General features: G+C 38.2%; 1 protein-coding gene across 1 annotated transcript in view; it reads left to right on the top strand.

Annotated features, from left to right (window-relative positions):
• Nucleotides 1-10,565, top strand: part of LOC103564763 (uncharacterized) — a 95,455-nt gene extending 84,890 nt beyond the window's left edge. The window contains exon 6 of the mRNA XM_070603358.1: nucleotides 10,507-10,565. The gene's annotated coding sequence lies outside the window, so the exon portion shown is untranslated. The remainder of the gene's footprint in view (nucleotides 1-10,506) is intronic.
• Nucleotides 10,566-12,440: the final 1,875 nt, after the last annotated feature.

The following is a 12,440-nucleotide window of genomic DNA, read 5'->3' as shown; positions in this document are numbered from 1 at the left end:
AATATGGCTTAGGGACAGAAGCTTTGGTGATTTTAGCTAATGCACTGAGGAATAACTATGATGGGTTTAGGTACCACTAGAGTACATGGAAATATGATTATTTTATTTACTAATTAAGTTCTGAACCTACGTAGACTTAGAAGCAATACTGATAAAAATAATTAAATCTTTTTCAAGCTTTAAAATAATTTCAAGTTTGTCATAATATTTAGAGAATGTTTTAGTTCAGCATAGGTTTTAGAAAATAATCACTATGAATTTTTTATCCTCTTATCTACTCATGAATTATGTAAAAGTTCAATTGAATTCCGTAGTTATCAGTCTTGCACCGCTCATTAAAACTGATGGAGTTCTCAGTAGTAAGAAAACAACATAGAAAAAAATGAGCAAATGGTTTGAACAGACAGTTCATCAAAGAAGATACACAAATGACAAGTACATGAAAAGATACTCAACATCATTAATCATTAGGGAAATGCAAATCAAAATGACAGTGAGATACCACTACACCCCTACTTGAATGGCTACAATGAAAAAAGCCAACCTTACCAAGTGTTGACAAGTTTGTGGAGGATCTAGAACTCTCATAATACATTTAGGTAGAAATGTAAAATGGTACAAACATTTTGGAAGACAGTTGGGCAGTTTCTTAAAATGTTAAACATACACCCACCGTATGATCCAGATATTCCACTTCTAGAGAAAAGAAAGCATATGTCTATACAAAGACTTGTACATGGATGTTTACGGCAGTTTTAAAATAATAGCTGAAAACTGGAAACAACCCTAGTGTCCATCAATAAGTGAATGGATCGACAAATCATGGGGTATCCATATGATGTACTACTCAGTAATGAGGAGTAAGCTATTGATACAGTCAACAGCATGGATGACCCTGCACTAAGTGAAAGAAGTCAGACAAAAAACAGAAAGAGTATGTACTGTATGACTCCATTTGTATAACATTCTAGAAAACGCAAAGAAATCTCTAATGACAGACAGCAGATCAGTGGTTGCTTGGCGTGGGGAAGGTAGGGATGGCAAGTAGGAGGGATTACAAAAGGGCCACAAGGAAACTTTGGGGCTGGTGGATAATTTCACTATCTTGATTGTGGTGGTGATTTCATGAGTGTGTACGTATGTCAAAACTTATCAAATTGTACACTTTAAGTATGTGCATTTTATTATGTTAGTTATTCTTCAATTAAAAAAAAAATGAGCCATCACTGTTGTAGTAGATGGAGGCTTTAAAAATGCCCTTATTTGGCAAAGTAAAAACTCAGCATCTCTTGGGGAAAAAAAGACGAAGTTTTAATGGTTTAAGGATAGAAATATAACCTTCTAGCATAGATGAGAAGCCAAAGTTAAACTGTGTACGTAATAAATGTGATAGCTTTGGTTCCTCCTGTTTACAAGGCATTGAAATAAGTGGTTCAGGAAGTATCTTGTCCAGCACTGTGGGGCCAGCTGCCTGCCTGGCTTATAAGCATTTGCACTTAAACACAACTACTGTAGCACTTGTACAGTGAGGGCTAAAGGATCTGAGGCAAGGTTCAGATTGCAAAGTTAAGACATGAAAATACCACCTTCAGATTCCACCATTGTGAGAGAAATAAAACTCTTTTGTTTGCAGAGTGCATGAAAATTGATGAAGTACTTTAATAAATCTCATTTTGTGTGATCATTTCAATGATCTCATTATAGGTAGGATCAACATTATCCTCATTTGCTTGGGGAGCAAACTGAGACCCAGAGAAGCCAAGCTGTTTGCCTGGATCACAGAGTCCTTGTCTTCTTGGGCAGAGATCACCATTCTCCCTACTATACCTTGCTGCTTCCCCAAACTCATGTCATTGAGTATCTGCCCAGGACTCTTTGCTCCTCAATTTGTCAGGCAGTTATTAGAGTCCCTTCTATTTGTGTATGAAGTGTTCATGGCAATGATCCCCTCTAATCCTGTTTCCCCATCTGTAAATGGATAATAACACAACCATAGTCTTCACAAGGTTGTTGTAAGGGTCAAAGACTCATATGTGAAAGAGCCATGGTAGCTGAACAGCACTGTATACACAGCGGGTGTTGATATTTACCATGTAATTGTCCTCATCAGGCCTGATTACTGATGGCACGGTACTGAGTGAGTGGCTTTGTAAAACCAACAGGGAAACATGAGAACTTAATTCCATTAGTTGTACCATTGCTTCCATCAAGATTGAAAAGTTTTATAATAAATGCTATCTTGTGTACTGGACAATTTTAATTCTTCTTCGAAAGATATTAAGCAGTCATTAGTTGGGTCCTGGTGACTGAAACTGGTCGCTTTAAAAGGAGACAAAACAGAATGAAAAGCAGGTGACATTAAGGTGTACTTAGCCAAGAAGATTGGCCCATGTCTGGCACCCCTCTCCTCTCTCCCTGTGTTGACTGACATCTCTCACTCTTTGTCACTTTTAGTGGCCCTTTCTCTTCAGTACCCTCTTCCCTTTTACAATCCTGGTTTGAGGCACCTGCCTTGGGAGAATTCTCGGTGGGTCTGTTGCCACCCATCCTTCTGCCCTGCCTATGTGATAAACCACGTGGGGACCAGCTACAGCCTTTAGTACTCTCTAGGATGGCAGGTCACAAAACACATTTTCAGGAGACGGCAAAAAAATTCTGTGGTCAAATGAGTTCAGGAAAAGCTGAGTTGACTAACATTAAACAGGTTTATTTCCTGCAGGACTTCTCAGAACCTTTTATATTTATTTTGAAACTTCAAGAAGAACTTATGGTACATCTACAGCATTTCCCCAATTTAATGGATTCAAAGAACTGTTTTTTTGTGAATCATCTCTTGGGTCTACTACTCCAAAGAATACACTTTGAGAAGTGCTGTTTGGTAACCTGTTATTTGATGTATTGGTAAAATGACAGTTTTCCTAAGGGTTTTCTGTCTGTCCATACTGGCACGTCTAAAACAAAATGTGACTTGTTTTCTTGATTTGATCTTGAGAGTTCCAGTCTCTAAACTTTTTATTCATGATTTTACAATTCATTCAGGTTTATATTAACCTTAGAAAATCAGGTGATATAATAATATGAGAGCACAAAGATTGTAAGGTTTTGTCTAAGGATGAATCTCAATTGAGGGAGTCCCTATTTTTTTTTGTTTTTATTTTTTCACCAAATCCTCTAGATTCTACCCTTTTAAGTACTTCCATTTATTCCATCCCTAATTCCGTGGCCCATCCTGGCTTCCATAGGGGCAGATATGAAAGAAAAGTAATGTACACAACAGCTTTCTCCTGTCAGCGTAGGGTTTGTGTTAACTGTTAGTGATCCCAGTAGTAGGATGAGTTGGACCTCTTAGCATGAAAACAATTAGCATTGTATAGATGTTTTTTCTTTCACAGTTCATTCCCCAGACTCCAGAAAGTTTAATAATCAGAGTAAGACTTATAGGAGAGATAATGTCAGAATGAATACTAGTTGTCAGTGAGAAATTTGAACAGTTTCGATGCCATTGCCTACCAGCTGGGAATGGGAGGCAGGAGAACGAACAGGCAGGGTTAGGGATGCTGAGTCAGGAAGAGGACTAGACAATTCTGGACTTAGGTGAGTTGAGATCATTCCTGCCTTGTCATATTGGGGTTGCTCATCAGGCTCCGAGGCTCACAACTCTTCCAGCATTGCCAACTTAGGTCTAGTGTGTTCTCATTAGAAGTTGAGGATTACCCTTCATTTTTGAGCTCCTTATGCCCTGCCATTTTCTCTAAATGAGAGGGTTTTGTTGTTCTTTTCTGACTGCAAGTTACTCCTACAGCACAATGCCATTCACACTCCCCTAGAATAACACCCCCCGACACACATACACGCGCATGTACACATTCTCTTGTCCTCTTTGAGCCAGTCCTTTCAAGGTTATACTATCCTTTAGTGCCAAGTACCTCTCCTGACCTCTTTTCTCCACTCATAGAAAGAGGAACCAGATTTCCCCTGTGTTACTTACCATCAATATAAACAGCAGTTTTGTTTCTGTTATTTCCCCTTTCAACCTAGCGATAAAGTTGGCCACTGCTGCTCCCTGCACCCCGCACAGGAAGAAAGACTTCCTTCCTTCATCTCTTGACTTTGCCCAGGCCTATGAATAATCTTCCCTTTCTCTTGGACTCCGGATGCTCACCTTTTCTAACTTTTTTTTTTATGCTCCTGAGAAACACTCCTCCTGTATCCTTCCCCTCCCAACCTTCTGGTTTTCTCCAACTGATAACCTTCCCACTTAGACCTAGTTGGTAGAGGATGCCCATGAAGCTGTTGCCTCATTTCTGAATGCCTCGGTGTTGTGGCTGGGTGTTGGGCTTCTCTTGCATCCCTTTTCTCCTTGGCTATATTGACCGACTTCTGTCTTCCTTGCTCTTTGTCACTTTCAATGGCCTTCTCTCTTTAGTATCCCTTTTCCTTTTTACATTCCAGACTACTTTTGTAGACCATCTCAAAAATCATCTCCAATCGTAAGCTGAGAGCTTGATGTTTTGACGGTTTTTTGAATCTGACTTTTTGTTTCTCTGAACACTTATATTTGCTCTACAGAACCATCCATACACTGTCAAAAACCCTCCACTGTGAACATAGATGTAATCCAGCATCAATAAGGAGAGAATAAGGGGAAGAAAAATGTTGTCATCAAGACTTCGTGGCCCTTGGTTTGTACTGAGTTGTTACCACCGTAACACTTGGTTTCCTTACTACCAGCTGGGTGGTGACCACTCTGGGAGCAAATACTTGATGTGTACGTTAGAACTTTATACTACTGTCTTTCTTCCATTCTCTAGAAGGTAAAAAATAGCCATTTCCCCCTTTTTTCTTCATTTAACACATATCAGAACAGTCTTTCTTTATAAATCTCAATTAACTTTTCCATTTTATCTTTGTTACACAAGTAGAATCCACCTTTTCATCCTGCTCCTCTTTGCTGGATATCTTGTGGGTGTTGTAGCCGCTAGGTCATCAGATAGTGTCACTAAGTATGGGATATACACTTAGCCCTCTGTCCTTTTCAAATCATTTTTCTTAGCCCCTCCAAATTTTCACTCTTCATCTGTTAGCTCTCTCTCCTTCTCTCCTTTGTGATATGAGCCATTTACACAAATCGCATAATTTTGACAGCAGCATACTACCATAAACCTCATAATAGTTGATGCCCAATGTTAGCTTCTGGTAGACATCTATGGTTTTTGGAAGAGGCTTCATTTAATTACAATATAATTCATTTTATAACCATCACAAGCTAAAGAAATTGCAACATATGGATGTTCCCCTTGTTCTTTTCTTTCTTCTATTCTCCTCTCCTCTTCCCCTACCATTACCTGTTCAATTGTCTTGATGTTTTTCATTTCACTAGAGTAGGTCGTGTTTCCTTAGTACATGCACTGATGAAGGCAGTTAGAATAGCCTTCCTGAACCCCAAAGATTCTTCTGTGCTACAGACTGGGATTGTATAGAAACGTTCACTTGAAGACAGTGCTTTCACTAGCCCACACTTCTGTTAGGAAAATACACTCCTCTGCAAATAGCTTGATCCTGTAAATACCCATATATCTTAAAGAAAGATACCATAAAACTAAGATGGGAAGTGAGTCATGTTTAAAGAATAAGGAAATATAAGAATTTTCCTGAAATTGAGAAACTCGGCCACTGTTTTTTGGTGTTTTTGAAGTGTATCAGTACAGGTGTCAGGTACTTCACTCAGATTTCTTTATGTGACAAATATTTGCGAAAAGATTACTATGATCCAATGTACTGTGCTAGTACCTGGAGAATCTCAAGAGAAAAAAACTCAATTCTTACCCTCAAAGAGCTCCTGTTCTCATGGGAGACACATTTCTAAACAAATATTTAAAGAGCAATTTGGCTTGTGTTTCTGGCTGAGACACAGACTGAGTGATCAGGAGCCAGCCTTGAGTAGTAGCATGCAGCTAACTTTCTGGAGGACTCCGGGAAGGCCCTTTAGAATTCCAGAAGAGTCTCTGAGCTGGACTCGGCAGAGGGAGAAGAGGAGCTGGGTGAGCAGTGTGCAGAGGCCAAATATTTGCTCCTCCTTCAGTCCATCTGAGCTCAGTGAAACTTGATGGGAAGAGTCAAGGAAGACCAAACAAAGAATATTGTCTCATGGGAACATTCAATGACAAAAGGAGTTTTGTACAGCGGCAAAAGCAGAAACTTGCAGGAGATTTGATTATAAATGAAACCTGCAATATTAGGTGTATGTGATGTCGATGCCTTTAGAAAACAGCACAAGGATTAGAAATGAGACCAAATTTAGAATGACCCAGTAATAGCGTAGAACAATAATGGATTAATTGTTATTAAATAAAAGTCTAAGTCAGGAGTTCTTGGGGGAACTGACTGGTTTTTCTATCATTTACAGGTTTAGAAAGCATTTACCTTATTTTGATATTCTTTTTTTTGTTTACTAAGCATTGATAGAATGCAAATTATTTTACTTCTTCTTTTTCAATGATAAGAATTCCTCACCACTGTTGCACACCACCGACATTGTATGAACAGAATGTCTTAGGGGTTTCTTTCAGAGAAGGGGAGAGTGACAGAGAGAGATATCTTTGCATGTGGATTTAGTGCAGTTAATTTCTGGAACTTGTCCATAAAAAGGCTTTTACTTAGGTAGAAACTATCCTTTTTCTCTGTTTTTTAATGAGTTAAATGATTCATGTTTTCATCCAATGATTCTTTTAAAAAATTTGATTTTCGTTGAGAAGGATTAAAGGCATACGCCTAATTGCTGAATATTATTTTTAAAAAACTAGTCTGAGTCTGCCTTTATGGGCTGTGAGTGGTTTCGCCTTTAGAAGTTTGTTTTAGTATCTTGTGCCAGCCCCATCCCTTCCCAGGCCTGTTCAGACTAGAATTCTCTGGCAGGGAATATCTTTTTAAAAAAATGTCTTGAGCAGGAACGTCTCAGAAAATGTTCACCTCAGTCTTCACGTTGACTCGCAGAACAATTTACTAAATAGAGTTATGTGCGAATCAAGTGACCATCAGCTGGTGCAAATGTTTTTGGTTGGTGTGGTCACAGGATCTCAGGTATGCAAGAGCTGGATGGGCTGCGACCACGTGCTGGTTATGGTGAGACCGTGGCTCAAATAGTCTAGCATAACACAAAAGGAATCCAAGTTCACAAGAATGTACTTTAATTAGACACCTGTATTTAAAAGGTTGGTTTTTCCTCTGGCATAATTTCACCCCACGGCACACTGTGTGTATATGTGTGCATTTCTTTCCTGGGCTATAGTTAGAGTTAATTAAGCTTTTTGTTCTTAACCACGTGGGAGGTACATTGTTTTTATAAACAACTTTATTGAGGTATAATTGATATACAAAGAAGTATATATATTTAATGTGTATAATTTGATGAGTTTGGGTATATGCAAACACCCGTGATACTATCGCCACAATCAAGGTGTAATGGACATATCCAACACCTCTCAGAATTTCCTTGTACCTGTGTGGGGTGTGTGTGTGTGTGTGTGTGTGGTAAGAACACTTAGTATGAGGTCTACCCCATGGGAGGCAGTTTTTGTTTGTTTCTAAAGTAAACTCTGACTTTGTTGCCATAAATATGTTTTAGGAGTTGACTGTATTCCTATTTACAGAAGTCTTCTGGTATGTGCACTAAAGTATATGAAATATCATGGATAGAGGTTGGAGGCGGACATCCAGAGCCAAACTTTACAACTTTGACTTGGTAATGTTAACGTTCTGGCAGTGCTATGAAATTGTTCATCCCTCTTCATTTACTTCCACATTTAGTGTTTGGGGTCAAAATTTCTTTCTAAAAACTACAATTTCTAAAGGTTGGGATACTTTTGGTGGGCAAAATAGAATTATCAGTATGATCCCTTAAAAAGACAGGGTAAGTCCACTCTTCCTTTAGTGAATGACCCACAAAGCAGCGTTTCTTTCATTTCTAGTGAAACTTTGATGAGAATGTCATTTTATATCTGTCATCTTGGCTTTAAACATCAATGACTTTCTTTACTTCTTGGTTTGATTTATAGGTCACCTCTGTTCTAATTCTGGAGGGTAAGCTCTTCAAATTCTAGGTTACCGTTTCAAGAAATGGTCTTTATCCCAGTTCCAAGCAGGCTTTCCAACAGCAGGTGGCAGGCTTAACTTTTAATCAGTCTTTTCCTCCCTTTAAAACCTCTGTCCCATTATGAGTACCTCAAATAAATGGTCTTTAGCTAGAATGAATGGGAGTTTTTTAAGTATTGTCTTTGTTTTGTTTGTTTGCATTCTGATTGGGTCTTGAGTAGCGAGGACCTTGGTTATAGTTCTGTCACCCCTCGCCGGGGCCTAGTTGTCCTCTTAATTGATAGATAATAGAATTATGTAAAGTGACATTTTTAGTTAGACCCTATTTCTTTTCTTTGACTTTTATTCCTTGTATATTCTATTCTCTATACTTTAATAAGCCTTAACAATGTGTATTATTGGTTGGTGGTTGACACTAATCCATAGAGTGGCCTTTAATAAAATTCATTTACAGTTTTTCCTTTTCATATTGCCTAGATGAATTTAAAAGTAGAAGAAATCCTAACTTTACAGTTCTTTAGATTTAGGAAGATTTGGAGGATAGATAGGGCAAGCTTTGAGAATTAAAAAATACCATTCTTCTAATCTAAATATAGACCAAAATTTATAGAAGATGATCCTTTGGATTTTGGCTAAACCCTTGCCCCACTTTAATTGTCAGTCTTATTCATAAAAGTAGAGTTGTGAACATTTGGTTTTAGGGGTTTATGAAATGTAAATTTCTGTGTTCTATAAATGCTTTGTTTTACATTGAGGGTAAGATTCAACCAAACCTGTACAAGCAGATTTTTTCCCCCACTTTGGTATGTATGCCCCGCCTTCTAGGCAATGCCAAAATAGACTTCATAGATAGAGATGGTTTTAATTTACTTAAAAAGAAAAAAAAGCAATCAAACAAAAACCTACTTCACCATATAAATTCCACCCTTCTCCTCCCCTAAGAGCTAACCACCTGGTGAAACACCATAACTTGGCAAGTGAGTTCCCTCTTAAAATTAGATGTCAGTGATTAAATAGTTGTCATTCCCTTAAAATTTATATATTTAGAGCTCCCAGAAAGCTGGTCATCTTTTCTTATAGCTAACACATTTTTTTCAAAAAGCCACTTTCTTGGCAGTAAATATTTGAATGTCATTCTGTGGTCCAGCTGCATGTCCAGTCAAATTGTACTAATTTAAAGTTCTTAAATACAGCCTTTCTTCCAATTGATGACAGCTTTCCTAAATCTTTTTAAAGTAATAGCCAAAGCATTTTAAATTCATAAGAAGGCAGAATTCTAAAATGAGTCTACTTGGAACAAAGTTGCATAGTTATTTACGTTCTAGAATAATTCTAAAAGTCAAAAACAATAACTGGCACAGCGGTCATGTGCTAATGTAAGAATGCCTTCTCCAAGACACCAGGCTTTTTCCTGCTTTGGGGCTCTTGTTCTGACTCTTGCCTCTCTCCGTGGTGTTCTTTCTCTCCAGGTGCTTGCACCATTCTCCTCCTCTTCCTTCAGCGATCTGCTCAAATGTCACACCCAGAATGAGGCTTTCCCTGACTACCTTATGGAAAATAGCATTCCTCTTCATTGCATTATTCTATGAAATGGCCGTACATATCTGTCGAGTTTCTATTTTGTCTTTCCTGCACCTTAAATTTTAGACTCCCAGTTCCATGAGTGCAGGGACTTTGTTCAGTGTCACATCCCTAGTGCCTCGCATAAAGTATGGAGGAGGCACTCAGTAGACATTTCTGGGCTGAATGAATGAATGAATGAATCTATGGGGAGGACACCCATCCTCTAACATTTTTAATATCTACATTGTATTATGGAAGGAAAGCTTGGAACTGACATTCTGGTAAGCTGCTGTTTTGAATACTTTGTAACTTTTTTCTGCAGTTTTCTTTGGTATTTTAGACATTTGGTGGAAATAACTGTATCATCCTCAATTTTATAGCAGGAAACAATATTTTTTACCGCAATTTATTTTACATATGTGCATCATTGCTAGATTACCCAAGTTAAAGTAGAATGAAGCAAACAAAAATGCTCCAAGGCCACGATAAAATGATGGATTGGGTTTTTTGCTTGCTTACTTGTTTTTCATATTTGTATATATATTACATTTTACTGCAAAAGCATGCCAAATAATCAATTGTAGATTTTCTCATAATCATGTACACTCCAGAAGGGCAAGGATTTTCATCTTTTTTGTTCGCTGCTGGATCTCTAGCACCTGAGAAAGTATCTGACACTTTACTCACTATCACTCAATATCTGTTGAGTAAGTGAGCAAATCTAGAGGTTGTTTTAAACTGCATACATGGGATTATTGTCAGAACGTCAATAAAGAAAATATGCAATTGAAATCTCTGGATACCATTTCCACATAAGTTTCCAGGATTGATGTCTTCTCTTTCCTTCCACAGAGCCCCTCCCCGGAAGGCTGTGGATCATCTAGCTGCTGGAAAGTGTAGGTACCCTCAATGGCTCAGTAGCCAGTGTAGATCCTGTCTTTTGTAATCAGCAGCTACATCTGGCTACTGGGTCTCTGATGGCATCTTCTAGCTTCTGTTACAGTGTCCTGAGCAAGATTACTGGGACGTCTTTAATAATGAAAGGTTTACCTTGATTTACACAGACATATACACATACAGAGTTAAGCTCTGGGTGGTAAGTCTTCCACCATTAGCTGGAGTATGGGAACCATCAAGGTTTTATAAATGATGAGATGTATTTGATTTCAACCACAAGAGGGAGGAATGTGGATATTTTATCCATGGATTTTCTTTTTTTCTCTCTCTCTTCTCCCTGTGGAAGGTATCATTTGGTCACAAAACCATCTATCTATGTATCTACCTACCTGCCCACCCGTCTGTTTATCTATCTATCTATAAATCAATCACTTGGTCACAACATTATCTACCTATTTGTTTATCTGTCTATCTACCTACCCATCTATCTTATCTTGTCTCTCTCATCTGTCCATCTATCCATCCATCCATCCACCTGTCTCTTTTCATCTCTCGACTTTTAGATGGCATTCTCAAAATAATGTGATTAAATAATGACGACTTGTTGGTATGACACTTTAAGGAAATTTCACTTGTAGCAGATAAGTCCCAACAGTGCCTTCTGACTTGTGGTTGTCTTGTCCTGTGGTAAAGAGGATAAATACAAGAAATCTTGAATGCAGCAGGGAATTGTGTTGAAGTCTTATGTGGGGAGAACTTGCAGGCCCAACATCCAGGTCTGGGGCATGAACCTGGCATACAATGTAGATTTCTGTGTTTCTTGGGCAACAGCTACATTGTCTGCTGGGTTTCAGGCTACCTGGAAACATGTTCTCCAAGGCCGTCTCATCAGTGCTTTACCTATACTGTTTTAGAATAACTGTTTTCCAGGAGGCATGAACCAGTGGGCTCTATCATTGGAGAGTGCAGAGAAAGAACCCTATGAGAGCTGATCATCTTAGCAAAGAATGATTTTGTTAAGATTTCACCCAAGATGGTCTCACACATCAGCCTAAGAAACTGAATAAACCAGCGACAAGGTCTAATGCCATCCTTCCTTCTTTGCCTCAACTTTCAAAGATTAATTACCTACATGTTATTGTTAATTATAGTCTGGTTTCTGTTCAGAACTACTATCAGAAGGCATAGCACCAGTGGGCCTAATCACACTGCCCTGCTACCTCACCATTCCTGTCATTTTGACTTGTCGCCCACTTGTGAGAACCCAGTTTGTTTTTGTTCTCCCTTCACCACAGCCCTGTAACTTTTGTGAATGACTCTCAGTCTCACCAGAATCTGTATCTCTTACTCTGCCCCAACATCCCACCCCATCATTTGCTCTCTGAAATGAGCTCTGGAATTTAGGTAAAGCGGATTTTTTGCCACTGTTCACCATCTCTTAGGAAACCGGAAGAAGAGCAGCTTTCCGATGGAATGACAGAGAACTTGTAAAGATAAAACACCAGTTTTCAGGAGAAAGGGAAGAAAAGAATGGGAATAGCTTCTGGAAAGCTATTTTTATATTATGTTTTGTTTGTCTGCTCCTGGTAAATAAACTTAATCCTTTAAACATTTAAAAAAGCCTAGCAATTTAAACCATTGAATTTTCAATAATAAAGGAATATAACATTTTAAGGAGAAGTTATAAACCCTTGGTTTTATGAACTGGAGATTTTTAGTAAGAAATCATGTATTTTAAATTAATATGAATTACCAGATATAAAATAGAAAATGAATTTAAGGAATGCAAAGATAAATGTCTGCATGTAAAAGTTGATTGTAATGATATAATGCATTTTTGTCACCCCATGCTGAATTCAGTAAAAATAAAGTTAATGGCTTGGAGCTTT

Source organism: Equus przewalskii, chromosome X (assembly GCF_037783145.1).
Source record: "Equus przewalskii isolate Varuska chromosome X, EquPr2, whole genome shotgun sequence".
Lineage (NCBI taxonomy): Eukaryota > Metazoa > Chordata > Mammalia > Perissodactyla > Equidae > Equus > Equus przewalskii.
The sequence above is the reverse complement of the archived record's forward strand: the minus strand, read 5'-3'. Positions and strand labels throughout refer to the sequence as shown.